The sequence below is a fragment of the Lonchura striata genome, chromosome 2, assembly GCF_050655825.1.
Source record: "Lonchura striata isolate lonStrDom1 chromosome 2, ASM5065582v1, whole genome shotgun sequence".
NCBI lineage: Eukaryota > Metazoa > Chordata > Aves > Passeriformes > Estrildidae > Lonchura > Lonchura striata.
In genome coordinates, this window is record NC_140704.1 from 43,019,926 (window position 1) to 43,042,871 (window position 22,946).

Genomic DNA, 22,946 nt, shown 5'->3' on the forward strand with positions numbered 1-22,946 from the left:
AATCCAAAAGCAAATATAAAACCTACCTAAACCAAAAACCAACTAACCAAACCAGCCAGAGAAAACCACAAACAAACAAACAAACAAACATACAAACAAAAACAGCCATAGAAAGCAGCAGTAAAACCCGACCAAGCCCTGGCTGAGCAGTGAATCTGAGATGTGGGCACTGCTATCCTTCTCAGTGAGATTTGGTGGGCCAGGGGCAACTTTTTGGGGGTGCAAGAAGGCTGGAAGGATAACGGCTGGAAGGGAGTGACCCCAGCCTTAGGAGACAAGCCCTGGAGGATAGATGGGGAAATGCTCTCCAGGGGTGGTGGGTTCTCCAACAGCTCTCCTGGTGCAATCTCTCCCCCTGCCCTCCTGCTTGTGGGAGCAGACTAGTACCCCCCGTCCAGCATGGGGCTCCCCGATTTTGCATTTGGCTCCCTAAAGATGGTCCTGATCGCCCAGAGTCCTGAAGGTGTCTGCGGGGATATCAGGGCCCGTCTGCGGATGCGAGAGCCACGGGTGTCGTGGGGTCCGGCCAGCACAGCCCTGGCTCCGGCCCGGCTGCCGGCTGCCGTGCCCAGGTGTGCGGGTGCGGGTGCGGATGGGCACCAGCACCTACGTGCGCCCCTGCCCGCGGCTGTGCGCGCAGGGGGCGCGGGCGGAGGAGGCGAAAGGGGGCCGGTTCTGCGGCGGGCGGCTCCCAGCCTCCCCCGCCCCCTTCCCTCTCGGTCTGCCCCTCGCTCCTGCTCTCATTCTATCGCAGGCGGCCGGCGCAGCCCCCTGTCCCCAGCCCCGGCTCCGGCCCCGCTGCTCTCTTCTCGAGAGCAGCGCTCCGCGGCTCCGCGCCCCTCGGCGGGGCCATGCAGCGCCCGTGCCCGCCCGGTCCGAGCGCAGCCCGAGCGCCTGGCGGCACAGCAAAGCTCCGCGGCTCCGCGACACTGCCTGCTGCTCCGGCGTGGGGAAGGGGCTGGAGGGGACAGCAGCCCCTGCGGCAGGGACACCTGCTGCAGGCGGTGCTGCTCCCCCCCTGCCCGTCCTGGGGGCCAGCCGCCCCGGCTCCGCGGCGCAAGGTAAGGCGATGGATTGGATGCATGGACGGATAGATGGATGGAGAGGGGTTGGGGCATCCTCTGCGCGCGGGTTGGAATTGCGAATTTATGCCGCGATTATCTTTTTTACTGTGTTAGTGTGTGCAAACAGTGAAACAGTGCAATCGCCCGCATGCACGACCCTCGCCGGGGTCCGGAGGGTCCGGTCGCACTTGCCGGGTCTATAGGTGCTGAGCCTGGCCGGGACTGGCGTTTGCCCGCACTGCGTCCTCAAATGAGGCACGGGGAGCGGAGGGGAAGTTCGGGCTGAAGGAGCCCCTCTCTCCGGGGCGGGAGAGCCCGCCGTGCCCCCCGGAGGGCTGGCGAGGGGCTGCTGTCCCTCCGCAGACTGTGTTATTCAGCTGTACTTCATTCATCTGAATGAATGACTAACGCACCAGAGGACCCTGTTGCCTTATGAGTTTTAAAAGCTATGAGGTTGCCTAGGCAATTAAATCAGTATATTTTTTCTCTTGTTGCAGGAACATTTTCAACAATAATGCTAAGGAGCTCAGATAGATTTCACTGGCCTGGCAACAGCCGAGCATTTTCTTGTTAGGTAGATTTTGCCAATCCCTTTTTAGTTATTTTCATGAAGCAAAGTAGCTTTATTTCTTAGTCTTATATTGAGTGAGAGGTTGAAATGTTAATCTCAGTGGATTAGCAGTGTATCCTTTGAGAAAAAGGAGAGCTTGAGTTCTTGGTCCCCTGAGTACTGGATGCAATTGTTTGAGAAATCTTGAGTTTCATCAGCTAGATACAAGGAAATGTGCAAGTAAGCCTTGAATGATCTGTCAGAAGAGTTTGACTTTGTTGCAGCCGTTTTGGAAACTTGTTTGAACTGATAGTTGTTCCCCAGATGTTTCTTTGCTTGGTTTTAGTGCATTTCACATGAGACAGTGAAAAGGGATCACCACAGGATTATTAGTAATTGAGAGCTTCTTGGAGAGCCATATTCCAGCCATCAATTTGCTAAAATAATGGCTGGAATATGAATTGCTGCACTTTTATGATATAGTGTATCTATTGTTTAAATACATCATTTGTCTTATCCACTCCAGCATATGTATTTATACTGGAAAGTTTACATAGTGAGTAAAAATAATAATACAGTCTCACTGAATGAGGTTAATTGCAGTTCAGTCATACTGAAATCAAGAAGCGAGACATAATAGCAAGAGAACAGACTGATTCTGTCCTCATGGGCACTGGATATGCCTACAATGACTGAAGTCAGGCACTTATCAGAAGCAATTCCCAGTACAGATGTGCACACTGCCTTAGTCTGAATGACTTTTCAGTTTCATTAGTGTATATCTAAGTTTTGCCAGTTGCTCATGGATGTATCCCTCTTACCTTTCCCTTTTCCCACAATTTTGTGTCTGTTGGGATTCTCTGCAGCTCTATACATAGAAAAGATGAGCGTCTGTGACTAGCAGTGAGTAGCTGGGGCTAACAGAAAAACAGTGAGATGTCCAGATTGAAATTTCATGTCTGCATTCAGATGAGACTATAGAGAAATCTCTGCTGCATAAAATTCTCTGGTGTTTTCAACTAGAAAGTGATAAGGTTTCCTCTGTTAAGCTTGGCCACTTAATCTGAAAATGAGGAATCATTTTGGAAACTAGAACTCTGTCTGGTTAAGGAAGGGATCTTTAATTACATGGGGAAGACTCTGCCATTCTACAAGTGCTGTTCACAGAAGATCTTGCTGAACTGTCTCATGAAATATTTGTATTCCTTGCTCAAAGGTTTCTAGTCCCAAAGCTGCACTATTTTTTGACAAAGCATCACCCCCATTACAAATTCATGTCATGCAGACATTCTAAACTTAGCTTGAAGGTCTTCCTTTCTGCTTCCTCACCAGTTTTTGAAGGTGAGGGTAACTTTTTTGGTTTCTTGCTCAAACAAAAATGCATCAATCTTCTTATGCAGCAGATCTCTGCTGGCAAGAATAGGACTGCAGGTTTTCCTTCTCTTCATCATGCAAAATAGCTGTACTGTTGCAAATAGGAAGTTGTTACTAATTTCTTACTTCCCAAGTAACTAGAAAGTTTGTGGTTAGAAAGTTCAATACTGGGACCTGTCAATTTCACTATCAGTTTCCTTTTGTTTTATTATTTTTTTAGATGTCTAATGTTTATACCAAGGATAGATTTATTTGGTACAAGGCCAGGTTATGACCACCACCAAATGCAGCTCCATTAATTTCAGCGGGAATGGTGCCCACGCCCTCTGGCGACTGTCCGGGCCCTTGGAAACTCCGCAGCGCTGTCGCCCACCTCCTAATGCAGCTTTACTGCTGAGAAACGCTCAAAACCTCCGAAGTATTTTAATGCTCCCGCTAAATCCCCGTGAAAACTAACTTCCGCGACAGTAAAAAATGAAGATTACACCTATTGCTGTCAGTCCCTTGCATTTAGGGCATCGGAGGTTTTAAAAACCTGGAAAAGATAATAAGGACTGAAGTTTTGATTGTGTTCTTTTTGCATGTACGCTTTGAACATGGGCTATGAGCACCTGTGAGTGTGGATGTGACTACATGACTGATGTACTGAATTTAGGGACGGCAGAGCAGCCATGAATTCTACACAATCCCTTGCTGTCCACTTAAACGTAAGTACATGCTTTGATTTAATTTTCTGCTAGTGAGATGAAATTTTACTTAACTGAAAAAACCAAGCTTCTGCACAGCAAGTGATAAGCAGCAGGGTTTATTTCTTCTTTGCTTGAACTTGAAGTAATGAACTTGAGTGTTTTAGAAGTAACACGAAACAAAGGTGTTGCCAAAAGTCAGTGATGAAGTTACTGAAATTTGACTCGGAATCATTTGCTGGCCTCACCTGTCCAAGCATTGTGAGTGATCAGCAGAGGCCTGGGGAGCACTGCAGGACCACGTGCAGGCAGGGGGGTGGGCAAACAAGGGGCCAATTCAGAGCAACTGGAAGGCATCCCAGAAAAACAAACTATAGAAATGTTTCAACCACCAAGCCAGGACTTCACTAAGCCTCTCAAGGAGGGAGTTGGTACAGCCAGCTCCCAGCAAGGATGATCAGTGGGCCACGGTGCCAGCACCAGCCCTGTCACCTGGGAGCCCTGCACACCTCTTCAGGGCACCTTCTTCTCTGGCCATTTCAGCAAGCAGACCACGTGCAAGGCAGTGAAACATCAGGCTGCCCTGCAAGCCCCATCTGCTAGTGTTCTATATTTTGGGTGTACTCCTGGGAAAGTGCTTACTCATTTCACTCCATAGGAAGTGAGGCAGCCTCGCTGCTTCAAGAATAATTTATTGTCGTTAATAATAATACACTGCTATAGAACTTTTCATCCCAAGGGATGAAAAAAGCAATTTAGAATCTCCAAGCAACTTTCAAAGTGGAATAGTTTGTGTTTTAAGGCACATGCAGCAGTGACAGTGGAGTGTCCCTGGCTGTGCCTGTGCCAGTTATGTGCACAGAGGAAGCGTGCCATGCCACAGAATCAGGAGAGAAAACAGTGGCAATGAGTGAATTAAACATGTCAGGGGGTGCAAAACTATCTACACTACTGCATTCAATGGGATGAAGCCACTGGGGTCACAAGCCCCTTTCTCTGGGCATAGGAAACAAAACCTCCCTGCATGAATCAGTGCAAAAAGGAGAGGTGATGTACCAAGTAATGGAGTTTTCAGAAAGGAAAGTAGGGTAAAAGAAGACCAGAGAGATACCAGTGGTTCCTTCACTCATGCTTGCTTTGCTGCCTAAAGCTAAGATGTAGTGCTTGCTGGACACCAATAGTTAAAGTATCAGTGTGTCCTTGATGCTTTTGTATCACTCAGACTGGAAAAGAAAATAGCAACAAGAACTACTCTTTGGTCATGATTTCCCACTGCAACCTAAGTGCCCAGCACAGTAAACTGTGACTTCAAAAAAATAAATTAGACAAAAATGAAGAAAACATAAAGTTGCACAAATATTAACAAGTTTGTGCAGTGTTAGGGTCAGAGTAAATAAACTGATTTTCACAATTTAATGGAATAATTTAGCAGACAAAAGACAGATTTTTTTTTTAGGTTGATGTTCTTGTTTGAAAGCAAAACCAGCAAGAGAGTCCGAGTCAGAAATACAATTTATTAGGAAAAAGGAAAAGAAACAAAATACATGTAATAATACAAAAGAAAAATCACTGACAGAGTCAGAATACAACCTGACACTCTTTTGGCCAGTGTGTTGGCAGGTCCAAATAGGATTGGCTGCAGTCCTCCTGGAGTGGCAGATGTGGTTCTGTCAGTGCAGTGGTGCTGTAGAAGGGTGAAGTCTTCCTCTGAAGGTCCAGTGGAAAACCCCAGCTGTTCCACTTGGAAGCCAGTGGAAAGGCTGCCTCTGATGTCCCCAAAACCCAGATTATATCCAGTTAGGAATGCTTGGCTCCTCCCTCTGGGCAGAGCATCTCACAATGGGATGTTGTAGTTCTTATCAGTCATGCAGTGGCATTCAATAGCCCATTATCAGCAGATGTCTCCCCGGAGGGAGAATTGGTCATGCAAGAGACAAGGAAAACTGCTCACTCAGCAGAAGACAACTGCCATACAGATGGGAAATGGAATACATCTTGCTTCTCAGTCTGGAACAGCTGAATGTGAAGTATGAAACCCCAATCAATTCTCAAAACAATGAACATTGCATAAATAGGACTGATCTGTGAAATTGGTACTTCAGTTTAGGCTTCAAACAATAAGGCTTCTTAACATCTGTACTCTCTGTGGATGCAGAGCTATCACCACAGAAAAAGCAGGCTCGCTCTGCTGAACACCATGGTTTGGTGACACTCTGGGCAGATCTCTGACCCAAAGCTTTCTGGTAAGTTGTCATTTGTAGGTGAAGTAAAAATGAATAAGAAGTACTTCATGTTCCCACATTTGCTGACTAATATACAGTCCCCTGTAGATGGAGAAAACCTGCCAGATGCTTGTTCTTGTTGATAACACTGGACATTTTCAATGTTCTGTGCATGGAAATTGCCTGTTAATATTTTCTCCAAGATTTATGCTTACACAGAAATTAGGAGCAATTAGAAGTTTTGTTAAATAAATTGAACTGACAGCTCTTCACTGTTCTCATGGGAAATCAGTGTGTGCTTCAGTAAACAAGCAGATAAATCACACTTTGGAAGCAGCCCACTTCTGCCATAGACAGTATTACTTGGAGGAAACACACCAGTCAACAAGATAGTTGTGGCAGATTAAAAGGAGGAGTATTTTCAGTTCTGTGAAACAAGATGTCACAAGTCTTTTGTTATCTTATGATAACATAAGTAAAGTAACAGCTGCATCTCATTCTCCTCTTCTCCAGTTAAAAATTATTGACTGGTTGCTGTGCAAATTTCATTTGAGTTTTTCACACAAATCTATGACCAATTTTTTTATTCCATATCCTTGTGTTTCAGGGGGAAGATACTAGCATAATTTCATGAGAAACTTGCTTTTTTATAAGAAGAATTTTTTGTCAGATTTTAATTGCATTTTTTTCCAACTAATTAGGGTAAAACTGGGTACAAGACATTTGCAGGAGAACATGGACTAAAAATATATAAAGGCAGAATGACAAGTATATCATCATTGATAGTCTTTAATGGATTTTTTTAATAGGTTCCTCCTTTACGTGTGCTGATTTTGCACTTGTATTGATCTTTAAATGTTAAGTCTCTCATTTGCAAAAGCTGTTAATACTCTGTCCCTGTGTAAGTCACACTAAACAGAAGGAATGACCATCTCTGAATATCCTACCATATGTGTTCCAATTCATCTTCCTTCCTTGCCTTTTAGGTAAAAACTGCTGTAGAAGAAATAAGCTAGTTTAAGAACAGTGAGATGCTCACTTTTATTCCCCCTTAACTTCTTTGTCCTGTTTTTTTTCCGGCTTCTTATGTGTTTCTTTCTCCCTTTTCTTCACAAGCTTTTCCATGGCTGAATAGTAACTTCAGATGTTCTCTGCTACGACAGGGATTGACAAGGGCTGGCTGCTCCCTGCTGAAGCATGTGCTAATTTTATTTTAAGGACTGTATTTTTAAATGGACTTTGAACATATTGGATGAATAACTCAGTTAACAAAAATCAGATGAACTACTAGAAGAAAACTGGTGCTTTGATGTTATCCATCCAGGTTCTTAATCTCTTATAAGTGAAAATGGTGTCAGACCTTGTGTTCTTCTTTCTTATTTCTCATTTTCCATTAATTCAGCATGTAGCAAATAAGGGAAGAAGGACAGAAATCTGTTAATTTCCAACAGAAAAAAAAAAAATTATGTTGCCTCTGTAAATTGTTTGAATACCACATATGTAACATGCTATTCCAGGACATGCTGGTGTGGAAAGCAGTTGAAGTCACAGGGGATCTCCAGGATGCAGGGCAAAACCGAGACTCCAGTTATTTTGTCGTTACTGGAAACTATACTATTTCTCATTTTTATGGAAAAATAAGAAATTAAACAGAACATTTCTTCCTGATGGGATGGTCTGGAGTAGTTATTTGTGCAGTGTTCTGATGACTTTCAATGATGTGTTGCCCATATATTGTAAATTGTGTGACTGTGTTACCCTGCAAACTTCAATATTTTATTACATAAAGAAGACAGGGAATCCATCTGTATGGAAGCACAAATCAGGTTCTCCTGAATGGAAGTAGCTAATTGTATACCTATAAATGTAACTTTCAGAGGTCACCATCTAAAAGCATGATTTGTGCCTGTTTGAAAAGTGTACCTGACGCATACTTTGAGCTTCTCCTTTTAACTAATGCAAAAGAGAATGATTTCTGTAATTTTTGGTTGTCAGTAGCACTGTAAATTTTGTGTTTCTAACAAACTCTTTAGAAGTGCCATTGTGGGAATTCAACAGTATCTATCTTTAGTCTTAAATGAAAGAGGCTCGTTTAAGAAATATTTATTTCCTCTTTGACTTTCAGATTTGCAAGTTCAACATGGTATAAAAGACAGATTGGGTTCATTTTCCTCTCAATAATTGTTACCATTGCTAAGAAGTCTGCAGCTCTTGATAAGGTGGTATTTTCCCTGTACTTCTTTGTACAGATGGTATATTGTGAATTTCTTACAGCTTCAAAATAGAATTAAAGGTGAAATGAATTGCAACAGCCATGCTCAAAAATTCCTCTAAGTACTAGAGGTCAGTCCTTGCGAGCAACAAAACATATGTTTTCTCAACCTAAATGGAATAAAGATAATATATATACATATATAATGCATATTCCTGTATATGTGTGTGTGTATCTATACTTAAATATAAAAATATACAATTAAAATAACAGATAACAGGTAGTGAAACCTTCAGTTCTATTGTGGAATTTTAATATCCCCAAATTGTAGTAGACATAAAATAAAACATAAAAATGTGTAATACAAATAATCATTGCCTCTGATTGGTTTTTCCCCCCATGATTAGTAAAATATCTGAGCAATTAACTGAGATGAAGAAAACGTAACTTTTTTTTTTTTTTTTTTTTTTAGGGGAGCAAATAACTGAATGGACAAGCCTGATTTTCTGTATATATCTCAAGCAAAGATGGCATCACCTCACTAAGTACTCCTGTGCTCATGTATGGCTTTTTGTTCTTGTCCACAGCCATGTGAACTCATTACCTACATCTACAAGGACAGCTATGAGCATTCAATTGTGTTTGATATTGTAAAGCTGAGTAATCCCTTTCTTCCCTGATTTATTAATATGACATTGGTTCTGTGTTCAGCACTCCTGTGAATGTATGGTCTTAGCAAGGAGGTGCTTGAAAAATGATGTTAGGGCTGAAAATTTAAAAGTATTTTTTGCTTGTTTAGATTATTTTACTGAAGTTACTGTAGCATAATTTATTAGAAATGTTAAGTGTCTTGGTATCCAGTGGTTCCAGTTACCATGAGATAAGTTTGCATTATTTTTCCTAGTCTATTTATTCCGTTTCCTTAAGAGGTGACTGTGCCAAATAGTGTGAGTTTCTACAACAAGAAGTATACTTACATCTGTAAACTCTGAGAAAAACCTCTCAATTAAAATGTTCAGTGTGGAGCAGGCCCAGGTCCTGCTTGTCCTTTTACTCCATTCTCCAATAAAACCAAAAGGACTTTAGCAAGCATACATAGCAGTGGAAGACAGTAATGCATCTTAAGTCACTGAACGATTTAAAATGTGTAGAACTATGGAAAATAAATTCAGTGTGTCCCAACAGTGATTTCAGCTTTTGTTTCAAAAACTCTTTAGATGCAACATTTTTCAACTAAACTTTGCTACTCTTTATTAGCTGTCTGGGATGGGGAGTACATCTTACTCCTATGTTACTGATACTAATTGCACTGTTTATTTGTCAAATTGACCTAGCAAAGATCTGATAAGCTGTGAACTACTATGCCTATGTAATTGTAGGTTTCACTCAACCAAATATCCTGAGCTGTGTGTTTCTTTAACAGGGCTTAAATCCTCATTGAATCAGGCATTTACTGATCTGCAGCTTCAGCTTGCTCATCCATTTGTAGGTAAGAGAAAATGAACTGAAAAACAACATTTAAAACTGGATATAGTTTCTTCAAATCTTTTATATATTACAAATTTATATTTACAATAAAGGTCATGGGTCTTTGTTTCAGTGATATTTTATTTAACACCATTAGTAAGGGTATTGCTAGCAATAATGATGTAGTATGAGTTCCTCCTTTGTCATCTCCCTGTATTCTCTATGTTCCTGTGCTTATTTTCTATTATTTCTTTCTACTTTTCCCTGAGAGATACAGCTTGCATTATACTTCTCTGACCTTTCAGAATTCTAATTGTCTTGAAGCTTCAGCACTACAGATTTTCTTCCCTGTTCCTTCTCTGACCTTCTTTTCTATTTAACTTCACCCTCAACAGTTCCTCCACTGCTTCACACTGAGCTGACAAATAATTTTATTGCACCCATTATTTAAAATTGTGTCCTCTTTATTTTTTCAGATTTCAATGCTTCTCTCCTTGTTTTGCTTTGTGTGTTTTTTTTTTTCCCCTAACTATATTCAGTACTTGTGTGTTCCATGCCCAAATGTGTCTGATATCAGTTATGTGCAGGAAATGATAATGGAACCCCTGTCCTATACTGAATTTGGCTGGAATGGTGAGTCAGTAATCTCCTCTCTTCACTAGTGCTAGATAAATGATTTTATTGTTACTGTAGTTATGCTGCCTGCTGTAGCCTGTGATTTTTTTAAATTACATTTTTCTTCATGATGCAGCAGATTATTTTCTTCAGCACAATTTCTGCTTTTAGATGTAATATAATGGCTGGAGTAATTACAAGATGAAATGTGTTTTACTACAGAAATGTCACATCCATTATAAAACCTGAACCGTTCTCTTAGTAACAATGCAGTAATAATAGCATCAAATCAGTATCTGAGCCCTGCAGCAGTACTTGAATTATTGTAGACCCACACTGTGCCACAGAGGAGCTTTAAAATGGAATATTGTGTGCTGAAATGGCAGGGTACAGCTATACACCCTGATGCAGACTGTTGGCTGCTCACGCTGAGGTCAGTAGTGCAGCTCCTTCCTCTGCAGGCACACTCAGCCTTGGAGTGAGCCTTGGAAAAAACCCAAGATCATTTCTACCCCTGTTGTCCTGTGTTTAGGTGGCCCTGGAAAAGCAACTTTTTTCTCTGCTGCAGCTTATCCATCTGTAAATAGTGCTAATAGATATTTTTCAGATATCTTTGTAAAGCCTTTTCACAAAAACAATTTGTACACTTCTGTACTTCACTTCAGTATACCTTGGGCAGATTTTTGTCCAGCTCCCCATTTTTTTAGAGCTTCCATCAAGAGTGGAATGTAGTTTATCACTGTGTTACATAGCTTTTATGTGTATTACTCAAAACAAAATAATTTTTGTCCAGCTCTGTTACCACCACCTCATCTATTTCACAGAGTTTCACAACATGAATATGCTACTCAAAGCACTAAAACATATTTCTCACCAGAGATCCTCCAGTGAACAGGACACCGGGTGTTTGATGAGATTTGCTGCCATGAATGTTTTCAGGAGAATTACAAGATGCTAAAGTTAAAAAAAATAGCTGTGATTTACAGCCATGGACCAGCTTCTTCTGTTAAACATGCTGTTATGGAGATGAGTGCAGTAGAAATCATTCCAGTAGTTATTATGAAGTTTCTTGTTTTGAGGGACTGCATAAAGAGCAAATGGGTGTGGAGCTTCTGTTTCATGAGAAAAACTGCAAAATGCCTCTGCTTGTCTGTTCTGCTGCAGAGCCTCTTCTCATATGTAGATGTGTCTGACCTACTTTTGTCTATGAGTGAAGGCAGATTCACTTTACAAAATGAGTTCCCAGAAATGAGTTGTATTCTGCCACCTTTCCTCTTGTGATCTTACTTCTCATTCTCTGTCATTTATTTTAAAGAAAATGGATGAAAGGCTGATAAATGGGCTTCTTGCATCTTGCTTTAGGAGCAGAGTTCCAGGAAGCTGCACTAGGAAAAGGCACTCTGTAAGGCAGTGAGACTGACACAGTTCATGCACTGTTTTCACAGAAGACAAACTGTGAACGAGCATGAGCATAGGAGGTCTTTGGAACTGGAAGACATGGACCAGCTGAGCAGCCTGGCTGCTTAGTTGGATGTTGTCATCCACACTGCAAATCTCTCCCATCCATTGTTGCAAAAACTCCATTAGTTATGTTGTTAAGGTAGACATTACTTGTCCCTGATGACTTTAAAATCCTCAAGACAGTGAACTGGTTCTCTTGTAAAGTTTGAGGTGAAATCAGTAGTGCCCATAGTGCAGCTAATGAGAACACAAAACTTCTTTTGAGGTGTTTTCTTTCTTTATCTTATATTTTAAGAAATAAAGCTCAAAATTATTAGTGGTCATGTTGCTCTTAATAGGGCAACTAGGGAAGAGATACACTTTATATCTAATATAAATTGCTGCATGCTGTAAATTATGTATAATAAAGTATGGATTATTTTTTATTATTTTGCTGCTTAGTTTCTGAAAGGATTTTATACTCTTGTCACATGCTGTAAAAAAAAAGTTAGAAAGGAGTTCATTGTGGCAGCAGCTCTCTGGCCACAGAGAGCAGGCACAAACTTTCCCAGGCATTATCCTGGGGAAGGCTGTGAGATCAGAGAAAAGGATGAGAAACAATTCTTATCTCCACTTGCTGCAGATGCAGTTGTGCACATGTGCAATGTGTTATAGGGATTTGTACCAAAGGGTGATTTCTTAATTGGACACTGGATGGTGTTTGGGTGGATTGACCAATTAGATAAAAGCTGTATCAGACTGGCCATAAGGGTTACTGAGTTTCTTAATAAGAATAGTATGAATAGTATAAGATGATAATAATAAAATAATTGATCAGCCTTCTGCAATCATAAAGTCCATGCTAATTATTACCCGGCTGGGGACCTGCAGTGACAGTTCATAACTGTAATGATTCATTTAATCCATGTGGCCCTACAGAAAAATGTGATCTGTCTATGATAAATGTTCTAGGAAATAATGTAATTTCATTTTAGATGAAAAATACCAACTATAATAACATATACTTGGCCTTGGCATTAAAGAACATATTGTGGAATGAGGGTGTACTTTTATGAAAAAAAAATGTAAAAACCAATGTACAATAAATATAAATTTTGTGTTGAGAATAAATTGTTATTCTGTCTAATTAGGAATGAGCAAAAGGATATATGAAAAACTAATTGTAAGAAGGACACAGAAGGCTTTTACATTAAGAAAATGGAGTTATTGATTTAGATTCTTTTAATATTCACCAGAAATACTATGTGATCTTGCAGAAATGATAATATTGCTATGTAGGAAGGATTTTATGAATTTAAAGGATTTTTGCTCTATATTATAAAGAAAAAATCTTTATTAAAAATTTATTAGGTGGTGTTTCTCTAGCATGCAGTTGAAACTCATGGAGCAATGTCCAAGATTGTTTTAAGCTATTAGGTTTTCATTCTGACTGTCATAATTAAATAATGTTAACTGGGAAAAAGACTTCCATGTGCTGCCATGTGACACATAGTCTATGAAAAGATTATATTAGGGTAGAGTATAACTCGTGTGAAAAAGCCCAAAGGAGAACTGTGTTTCTCGTTAAGACTGAATAATTTAGTTCCATTCTGGTGGATTCTATTGCAGATGAGTTATTTGAAATGCAAACCTCTTCCTTTTCTTCAAGTGTCATCTCAGCTTAGAGGTTAACAGGTGAGAGACTGAGGCTTACTGGAAAGCTCTGTTCTTGTTCATATGCCTCAGGCCTCCTCGTGAGAGTGAGTCTAGCAGGATCTGGCCTGCCACTTCTTTCACATTCACTGGATTGAATTTATTTCCTAAAGCACTTTTTGTCTTCATCCAAAAGGTGTGACTTTTTTTTTAAACCAATGAATTAAAAAAAAAAACAAAAAAACAAAAAAAAACCACTTAGAATGCCACAATAAAAGTTTATGTAATTTGGTAAAGTTTTGTGTACTCTGGCATCCAGCACAATTTCAAACTTTGTTCACCTTGCAAAATCACCTCAAGGTGCCAGCGATCACTGCTGCTGCTTCCCCTGTGTCACATCCTGGGCAGAGAGGGAGTTTACTGTTTTTCTTGTAAAAATGTGAGGAAGTTCATTTCAAGCTGTATCTGCTAGAGCAGAGTCAGTGTGGAGGCAGACACAGACAGGGCACTGCAGAACTAGTTTTACTGTTTCTTTCCATAAGGATAAGAAGCTGTCTGGAGACAAAGTTCATAAGCAAGAACATAAGTGATCCAAAAAGCTGCCACCAAATGACCTGGAAGCCTCCCAGGGGCTCTGTCCCAGACAGGTGATATTCTGGTCATTACATTCCCTGTATATAAGACAGTGAACTCAAAAATGCTCAAAATGCCTTTGTCTATTCTGAAGAGCTGTTGGAGTAATTCCTGAAAGTTGTTCAGTCAGATATTGGGGATCATATATTGTAGATTCATCATATAGCTAGAGAGGAAATTCAGCCATCATCAGGGTTTTTTAAATACATAGAATGCAAATGGAACTGAGTTCAGAATTCATTCTAACACCTAATTTTCTTGCTACTGTAAAAATATAAACTCTGTCAAACGAGAGTGAGAGAAGTTTAATGATTTTCTGTATCCCTTACGAATTGTGTATAGACCATATAAAAAGATATTGAATGAAAAGTCAGAACACCTTACTAAGGAAATAAATAAGGTATAAATATAATCCTCAGAATCATCTAAATTTAAGTTTATTTAGGTCCTTCATTTTTTTCAAGTTTTCCTATTGATAACTGCAGAATCATACCACCATAGCATTCATATATATATATATAATGTTTGCTATAAGTGTATAAAATCAATGAAGTCACTTAATTTGCAGCTATTCTTGGATAAAGGGAAAACTTAGCCAAAATCTTCTAAACCTCATAAAACAAATGCATTTTATTACTGTTTTCTATACAGGAGAGGACTACAGACCAGAAGAGCCCAAGGAAAAGACTCCACTTTCAGAATAAAAGAGCTGTGTAAGTCCATTAAATAATTATTCAGACATTAGGGGTTAATAGTGGATAAGATTTGCTTTCAGAACACTGTCCTTCATTGGTATTTTCAGCAAGTTTTTTTTTTTTTTGATTGGTAAAAGTCTGCTTGATTTGCAAAGAGAAAGAGTGGAACCGGACTATAAAAAACACATTGGAAATCGACATCATACCATGTTTGAAAAAGTCTAAAATTGTTGTGCATAACAAATGGAATACTTTATGTTATTTCTGTGTTTTAAATACACCTTTACAGTCACATGAAACTAGTCATTGGGCCCTTCTGAACATTTCCAAATGCTGTAACATATTAATATTAAAATGCTACTTTTTGTTGTTTGTGAAAAATGCATATTTTATGATTGGCTTTTCGCAAATGTTACAATGAATATTATATGTGTAATGTTAGAAAGTTATGCTGTATTCATTCTCTTAAGTAGTGTGTTAAATACAGTTTTAGGATCCAACATAATGTTAAAATAGAAACTCTGCTACGTGAAGGGGTTTTTTTTAAGGAATGAGATACTTGCTTCGAGGGAATACCTACATCTTCCAGAGAAGAGGAATTTACGGTTTTCTTATCAGAAGAAGCAAATTTCTTCTGGCCTTGCTCAGACTCGAAGACGCCATGGGGATTAAAAGAAACAGTTGACATACAACAGAGAGAGTTCTTGTTTTAAATGGAATGTATGCATATCCATGAAGGATGTATGAATATGCAACAGGCTATTGCTTTTAAGGTTATTCCTTTGTTCACAAGGCGTGCTTTTCGTGACTTAGTGTCCAAGAGCATCCCAAGGTCTGTAATTCTTTGCTTTTTATTGGCTTGTAATTGTCCTACCTCGAAATTTTATTACTCTAATTGTATTACTATTTTTATAAACTTTTTTATTATTAAACTTCTAAAATTGAACAGCTGGTTGAGAGTTCTTGTTTCCATTTTCTTATGTTTAGAAACACCATCTCTTAATTGCAGTTACCTGTTTTGAGTTTTCTCTAGCAGCAGTTCACATTACAACGGATCATGGCTGATAATAGCACTATTATTGACTTGTAACAATCAACTTTGGTTCTGCCCCTGCTTCAAGCTGTTCTTTTCATTACTTTTCTCCTTCTCTATTTGCACGTGAATGATTCACATAAGCCTCTATCCATTTTCTGAGTGAATCCTCTCTAAGAGGGACAAAAAGCCTGATGCTTTTCCACTCACCTGCTGAGAGCTAGCCTTTTAAAGTACAAGGTTGTGTTTTGGTTTCTCTCAGCTCCATGCTGTTTCGGGTGAATAAAATTCTGGTGAATAAAAACTGAACTGCAAAGAAGGTATCAGAATAGTCAATAGCTGCTTAGCTAAAAGGAATGGATCTTCTTCAAGACAAAGACCTACAAAATTCTTAGCTTTTTATTGAATTGCATTTCCTGAGAATGGGTTTTGGGGTTTGAAATCAAATGTTAAAACATGCTTTGTAAATTTTATTCTGAATTCTTTCTAGCTTTCATGCCTTTCCCAAGGTGTGAATTTTAACCACAGATACTATGTTATAAGAAGAAAACTGCCAGCATCATAAAGACATGAAATGTCTTTTCCTTGCAATTTTCTGCTATTCATTGTCCCTTCACAATGCATCAGCAATGCTTGCTGAAATCATGATCTGATGAAGGCTCTTTTAAAAACTTGCAGACAAGAAGTAATTTTCAGCAGTTTTCTATGAAAAAGGAGACCAGAAAGCAGGAATTTCAGAGCCTTCAGACAGAGTGTTAGAGTATATAAAATTAATTGCAGGTGGAGTGTATGGATTCTCCAGTTTCCGTATCTTCATATCTTTAGCTTTTCATTTTTTCATTTCTCATGGAACCTTCAGCGGAAAAAGGGGGTTATGTTTTAATATTAGGGACTACAGTGTTTACCACAGTGATGAAGATGTTTTATTCCCATCTATTTCCATCATAGAATTGTACAGGAGCACTCTTTACATTCATGCTCATTTAAGCACATGAATTGGCAAGAAATTCCCTCAACAAAATATTTGGTACCTTGAAAACAAAGAGGGTGCAGAAGATAGGGAGAAATAACCAAAGAGATAAATTTCTATCTTCATAAGCAGATGTTTGTGTTTGTTTTGTCAGATGTCTTGGAAAGGGAGAAGGAATGTGCTTAAAAGGCACATGGTAACCTGAAGACAGGCAGAAGCTGTTCATGATTTTGCTCTGGAAGTACACTGCATTCCAGAGAGATGTGTGTTTCTCTTCAGTGTTTCCAAGAGTTACAGAGAACAAGGTCACTAGAAAGATACTTTAAGTACAGTACAGTCTAGAAATTAGAGTACCTGTTCCTCATGTCTCAGAGAAATAAAATATCTCCATTTCTTTCAGAAAGCTGAAAATATCCTTGAGCTGTGGTGTAGCCTCTGTACTGCACAGGTGAGACTACTGAGAAGATGCATCCTACCACAGTGGTTATCCATCTGGGTTCTTTACTGGTGTTAATTGATTTGCAAGGTGCCATGAAGTTTGCTTTTTACTGTTTGTTTTGTTGTCATTGTTAATAAACTACATTGCAGAATTTCCATTTATCCTGATGACTCTGTATATGTATATCCCTTCTTATTAAAATCTTGCACAAAAATCATCCATAGGGCAATTTCTTTCAGATTAAAGAGAATTATGAAGGAAAAAATAAATTTGGTGTATTTGTGAGATAGCATGTGTATATCCCCTTTGTGATTTACAGCCTCACCTATATCTCACAGTATGGAATTGTCCCCCACAGGTAGAGGAATCAAAGAAATATGAGGCTAGAGTGCAAGGAAAAAAGTTTTCTTTATCTTCCAAGAAACCTTGTGAAAAGTGGGCTGCAATGGAGTTCTGATACAGAAAACCAGAAGAGTTTTGTAGGGAGACAACACTGTAGTTTCATTTGAGTTATGTAATTTCAAGTCATAAAACTGGAAAACATGTTGACTGTTCAAAAGTTGCACATTTCATGAAGCATCAGATAGCTATTTTAATTAGGTAAAAGCAGGAAATGAGCATGTGCCATAACTCTTTTGAGCCTATTAATTATAATACATTCAACACAGAATATTAACTTCTTTTTATAGATGAGTCAATTCTGATATCATTAAAATTACTAACCACTTCACATATTAAATGTGAATTTTGCTTTACCCAATGTGACATGGTAGAATTGTACTACAAAACAAAAAAAATATTATAACTATCAGAATTGCCAGTAAAAATACTTTAGATATGTCATATATACTGGGTTTCTTGCTTATCTAAACTTCTCTTAAATATAAGCTACTGAACCTCTTTTACAGAAGGAGACTAACATCAACTTTATAGAAAGACATTTATTTTCATATAATTACTGCAAAAGAACAATTGGATCTGGATATTGATAAAAGACTGGCTACTGTTTCCTTCATTAATCTATAGGGAAATATGGGGGAATAAGGAAACTGAGCATTCTCCATTCCACAGTTCAAGAAGTATTTTTTAAAGGATTTGTTAGTTGTTCATTCAAATGCGAGGGGCGAGGGGGGTGGGGGGTGAGGGGTGGAAATGTTAATACTCTTATTGGAACAGTTGTGTCCTTGGCCATGCAGGGCAAGTAAGGAGGAAAAAGATTGAAAGTGGGGCTCTCCCACTCAGATCTCTGCCATCAACCCAACTGCCCTGATTCTGCTTACAATGATATTCTCAGCATCCTTTCCTCTTCTTTCTCCTTGACCTTTCACAGCAGAGTTAAACATTGAAATCCATTCAGTTCTACCAGTTCTTGTTCTTTCAAACCCTTTTCTTTTCCAGTCAAAATATTTTTTTAAAAAATACATAATTTATAGTAAGAAATTTACTTCTATATTTACCATTTCACAAAACCCAAAACCAAACAAAAAATCATCTAACTACTCGGAAACATCTCAATCTGTGTCACAGTTGAAGTTGTTTGATCCCTCTGCCCCTTTCTTTGTGAAGTTTACCTTTGATTCTTACTTCACATGTCTTAAAATGTCTAGCACAGAAGTACTTGGGCTTCCTTGGTAATGACTGCACTGTAAAATATAACGAAGCTCTTAAATTACATGGATGCATAGAATTATCCATTGCCATGGCTGGGTATATGTGATGTGTCTCCTGGACAGCGCAGGTTGTATCTGAGCTCACACCCTGCTTTTCCTCTTAATAGACCATTAAATTTGTCCCTAACCTCTGTACTGCTGTCATCTCTCTAAAGTCTGCAGGTACTTCAGAACTGTGGGACCTCTACCTTTCTGTCACATTTAGTTGAAATTTGCCAACATGTTCACAATTCTACTGTGGCAAGAATAAAGAAACGGACACTGTAACTATATCAACCTAATTTTCATTGGAAAGAAGGCTAGAAAAGAACTGTAGAAAAACAGGACTGGTACATTCCACCCTTCCTTCTGAAAATGGCCAGATTTTCATTGTACATATGGAAAACTTACTTTAAAAACTTTCCTTCTAACACTAGCCTAGGTTATAAGATTGTGAAAATTTTTACAGGATGCCACATTTTTAAACTGTAAATGAAACAAGAAGTAGATTTCCAGCTAATCTTCTCTGACTAAACTGTCAAATAAAAGCTGTCCTGGAAATTTATGCCATACATTATTAAACCTTTGGTTCTGGATCCTGAGTCCTTTGTGCTTGCTGTGAAGGTAACCACACTACTGCTTGTGACTCTGGGGTTCCCTGTGGCTGGTTTGTACTGACTAACTCACTCTGGCTTTTTAATTATTTTTTTTACTCTTTTGAGAAGACATTCACAAAATATAATACAGCATAAAATGCTCGTTTTCTCCAAGCAAAACAAAAAACTCAATAAGTGTTCCAGCATAGCCCGTCTTGCAGTGTGATTCACTGACAGGCATGGACTTCCAAAGCATGAACTACTTTTCAGTATGAGACTTGTGTATGGTGGAAAAGTGTCATTGAGTGCCAGGGGCTTTTTCTTTCACTCAGCCTTTTTATGGCCTAGGACATAATGGTCTTTTCCTGCCTCAGTCTGAGATTAAAATTTTGGCTTGTGCTAGTTAATACAGGACTATACATTTAGCCATGTTACATTTTTATTGCAAGATGAGGATTTATGAATTTTAAAAGTCAAGTGTTCTGTCTCCCTTGGCAATATCTTTTTCATTCTTCCTTGCATACTTAACTCAGCTGGCATTTAGAAATAGATTCTTTTTAAAATTTGCTTTGCATCCCAGAGAATTTCCTGACTTTACATATTATTTCCGTTTTTACTTTTGCTACTCCTTTTTGGTGTGTTTTTTTGGGGGTTTTTTTGGGTTTTTTTTGGGGGGGGGGTTTGTTTTTTTTTTTTCTTTTCAGATGCTAGTGCAGTCTTACAATTTTTGTTTGAGAAGTCATTCTTTTAAAACCATGCACAAACGAGATACCAAAAAGAAGGATTTAAAAAAATGTAATTTTAAATAGATGCCTTTACTTGTGCACCCCAAAATTGCAAGAAGTAGTAATAAAAATGGGAATGTCCAAATCTGGTGAGTAATATAGTCAGGGGATGAAGCAAAGAAGAATGAAGTGCATTCTGGTTTCTGGTGGCTGCTGCTGGCAGATGGTTATGGTTCGACTTTCATTTCCAACTTTTCCTAAGCATTCTGCCTTCTTTGGCTCAAGCACACATTCCACTGAGATCATGTAAACTGTGCCAGAAGTGGACTCTCTAAACTGCATCTCACAGGCAGATGTGATATTTATCTGGAACTACCAAGGTAAATCTCACTTTGAAGAGATTAGTGGGAAGCCCAAGCTCCTATTTTTTAATGAAAGTTTTGACATTCTGAGAACAATAGAAGACGATTTTGTCCTTGCCATCACCACTTCTGAATATTTACTGTAACTCATGTTGATTCATGTATTTATTAATTCATTTCAGATTCAGTGGTGATTATTTTAATGAGATAAATAACAAAAAGGTGTTTTCTTCTTGGAATGTCACCTTTTCTTACAGTGTGTACATAGATGAAGTCAATTTCATTTGCAGATTAGCCCATCTGACCCAGTTACCTTCAAAAATGTAATATTCTCCTTCTGATCATCTGCAACAGTAACATCAACCATCCTTGATCTGGGATTTGAGAGCAAGTTGTTCCTGTTACTCAGCTTGCTTGCATAATTCTCAGGTCTTTGTCTCCCCTGTGATTTTTAGACATATTTTTCTTGTCCTTGCTTTCCATAAATCCTTGAGAGACCACTTTCTTTAGCAGTGTCTTTCTTTTCTGTGCATCTAAGAATATTAACTTCTTTCTCCTTAATTATGCTAGCAAGGTCTCTTGTGATACGGTCTCTCCCCAAGAGACTGTATTTGGTATCTCTTATCAAATCACTTCTAGATAATACCAATGTAATGTATTGTAATACGATTCTATTTCAGTTTCTTCTAGCCCCTGATTCACTAGTTCAAAACCCAGGTTTTACAGATGTATGTAGGTGATGATTTAATGTGTAATTATCTCCTTTGAAGCTGACACTTTGAAGAAATCAATGAGCTGTGGAAATAATAAGGTGAGAAAACAGGCTTCATTTCAGTCGTTATCCCTACACTGCATTCTCGAGGATGGCTGCCAAAGTGGTGTCAGCTGGAATAGAGGAGTCTCTTGGAGGCTCCAGCCAGCACAGCACAAACTCATTACAGTGCAGGATGAAAACCAGTGATTTTTAACACTTTGCTTTTCCCTCTCCTAGCTGGAGAAGAAAATCTGGACTGTTATCTTCACAGGTAAAAATAGAACTTTTCTTTCTACTTTCAGAGCTGTTGCCAGCTTTACTTTACTGGTAGTGCTAATGGTTTTCTGCCTCCCAGAATCCATGGCACCTTTGTGCCTTATGCCAGCTGGTCTAATTTTGACAAGAAGTAAATTATCTGAGCAAAGCAAAGTCTCTGCTTTTTCTGTAGTTAGGATATACTACCCCATGAGTGTTTAAAATTGGAAGAAAATAGGATTTGTGATTCTGGCTGAATTTTTAAAGTCACAGAATAGTCAGGTAATTCATAACAGTCTTACTAACATCAAACCATCTCTGTTTTCATGGAAACTGAATTCCATTCAGGAAGTTATTTTAATAAAAATACATTTTTCTCTCCCATTTTACAGAAAATTGTGTGCACAAAATAAAACTTTATTATTTTTTCACAGGCCACCCCTGTCAGAAAATTAATGCTGGAATTATTGCAAAACCACAACTTTAATTTTCAATATGGCTTTTTTGTATATAGCAGCTTTGGTATCAGTAGCCTTTAATGGATTCTTTTTTGCTCTGAATGTACTTAAGTATTATTTGAACACAGGCAAACATTGGTGTTCACAGAAGCCCAAAAGAATGCATTTCATCACTTAATTGCATGCTTTATGAAATAGTACCTTCTTTTGTACATGTTTATCTCATCTTTTATGTGATACTCTGTAGTTCTTGCATTAAATGCATGAGCAGTTATTGACTATTCAGTGTTTCCTGCCGTTGCTTATTTACAGATCTGTTATCTCTTTCTTCAGGCTTCTGTTTTCCAGATGCTGACTCTGAGCCTGGTTAACGGTTCTTCATGTGGAAAACATTCTTTACCCACAATAGGCCTCTCTGTGCCTCCAACAGTTGTATTATATATTTTTTAATTAAGGGGAAGTGCTACACACATTACTCACAGTAAGAGGGTACCATGGATTTGTTCACTCGTGTATTATCTTATTCTTTCCCTTGTAATAGCTAACATTTAACTTCTGGATCAATACCGAATATTGAGTTAATCTTTTTATAGGACTGTCTAATTCCAACATTTTTCCCTGAATAGGACTATGTATTCAGGACTCATTCAGGACTCTTCATTATAAACACAAAGGGTGGGTTGTGTTAACCATGTACACCATTTTTACCTATAAATAATTTAATTTTACATAGGATCCTTCAGCTATTCACCATAATGAAATCCTTATGTAAAATTTTTGCAACCACATTTTTGTTCCTACTGCCCCAGGTAACTTATTGTCTTCAGCCACTTTGGGCATATTGCTGTTTCTTTCTCTTTTCTAAGTCATTGATAAACATTATGCAAACAGAGGTCATCTATTTCTCCTGATAGTTTTACTCCACTCTGAAAACTGACCTATTTGTGGTATCACATATTGTGTCTTAACTAGTATTAAATAGTATTTCATTTAACAACTGTCTTTAACAGTGTTAACCCTGGGAGTATTTTGTATCAGATGACAAAATTAATTATTTTTGCAAGGCTTTCATTGGGGAATTTGCCTTCTGGAAA

General features: G+C 38.6%; 1 long non-coding RNA gene across 3 annotated transcripts; it reads left to right on the forward strand.

Annotated features, from left to right (window-relative positions):
* Positions 1 to 657: 657 nt before the first annotated feature.
* On the forward strand, positions 658 to 17,208 carry LOC110477528 (uncharacterized). Of its 3 annotated transcripts, none has more exons than XR_002466602.3 (5): positions 658 to 3,695; positions 8,581 to 8,669; positions 9,532 to 9,597; positions 14,568 to 14,629; positions 15,099 to 15,562. It is a non-coding gene; the product is annotated as an uncharacterized LOC110477528 (long non-coding RNA). The 3 variants fall into 3 exon arrangements; XR_002466601.4 differs by lacking the exon at positions 15,099 to 15,562 and adding an exon at positions 17,015 to 17,208 and having other exon boundaries at positions 685 to 3,695; XR_013340860.2 differs by having other exon boundaries at positions 685 to 3,695; positions 14,568 to 15,562.
* The last annotated feature ends 5,738 nt before the right edge of the window (positions 17,209 to 22,946 follow it).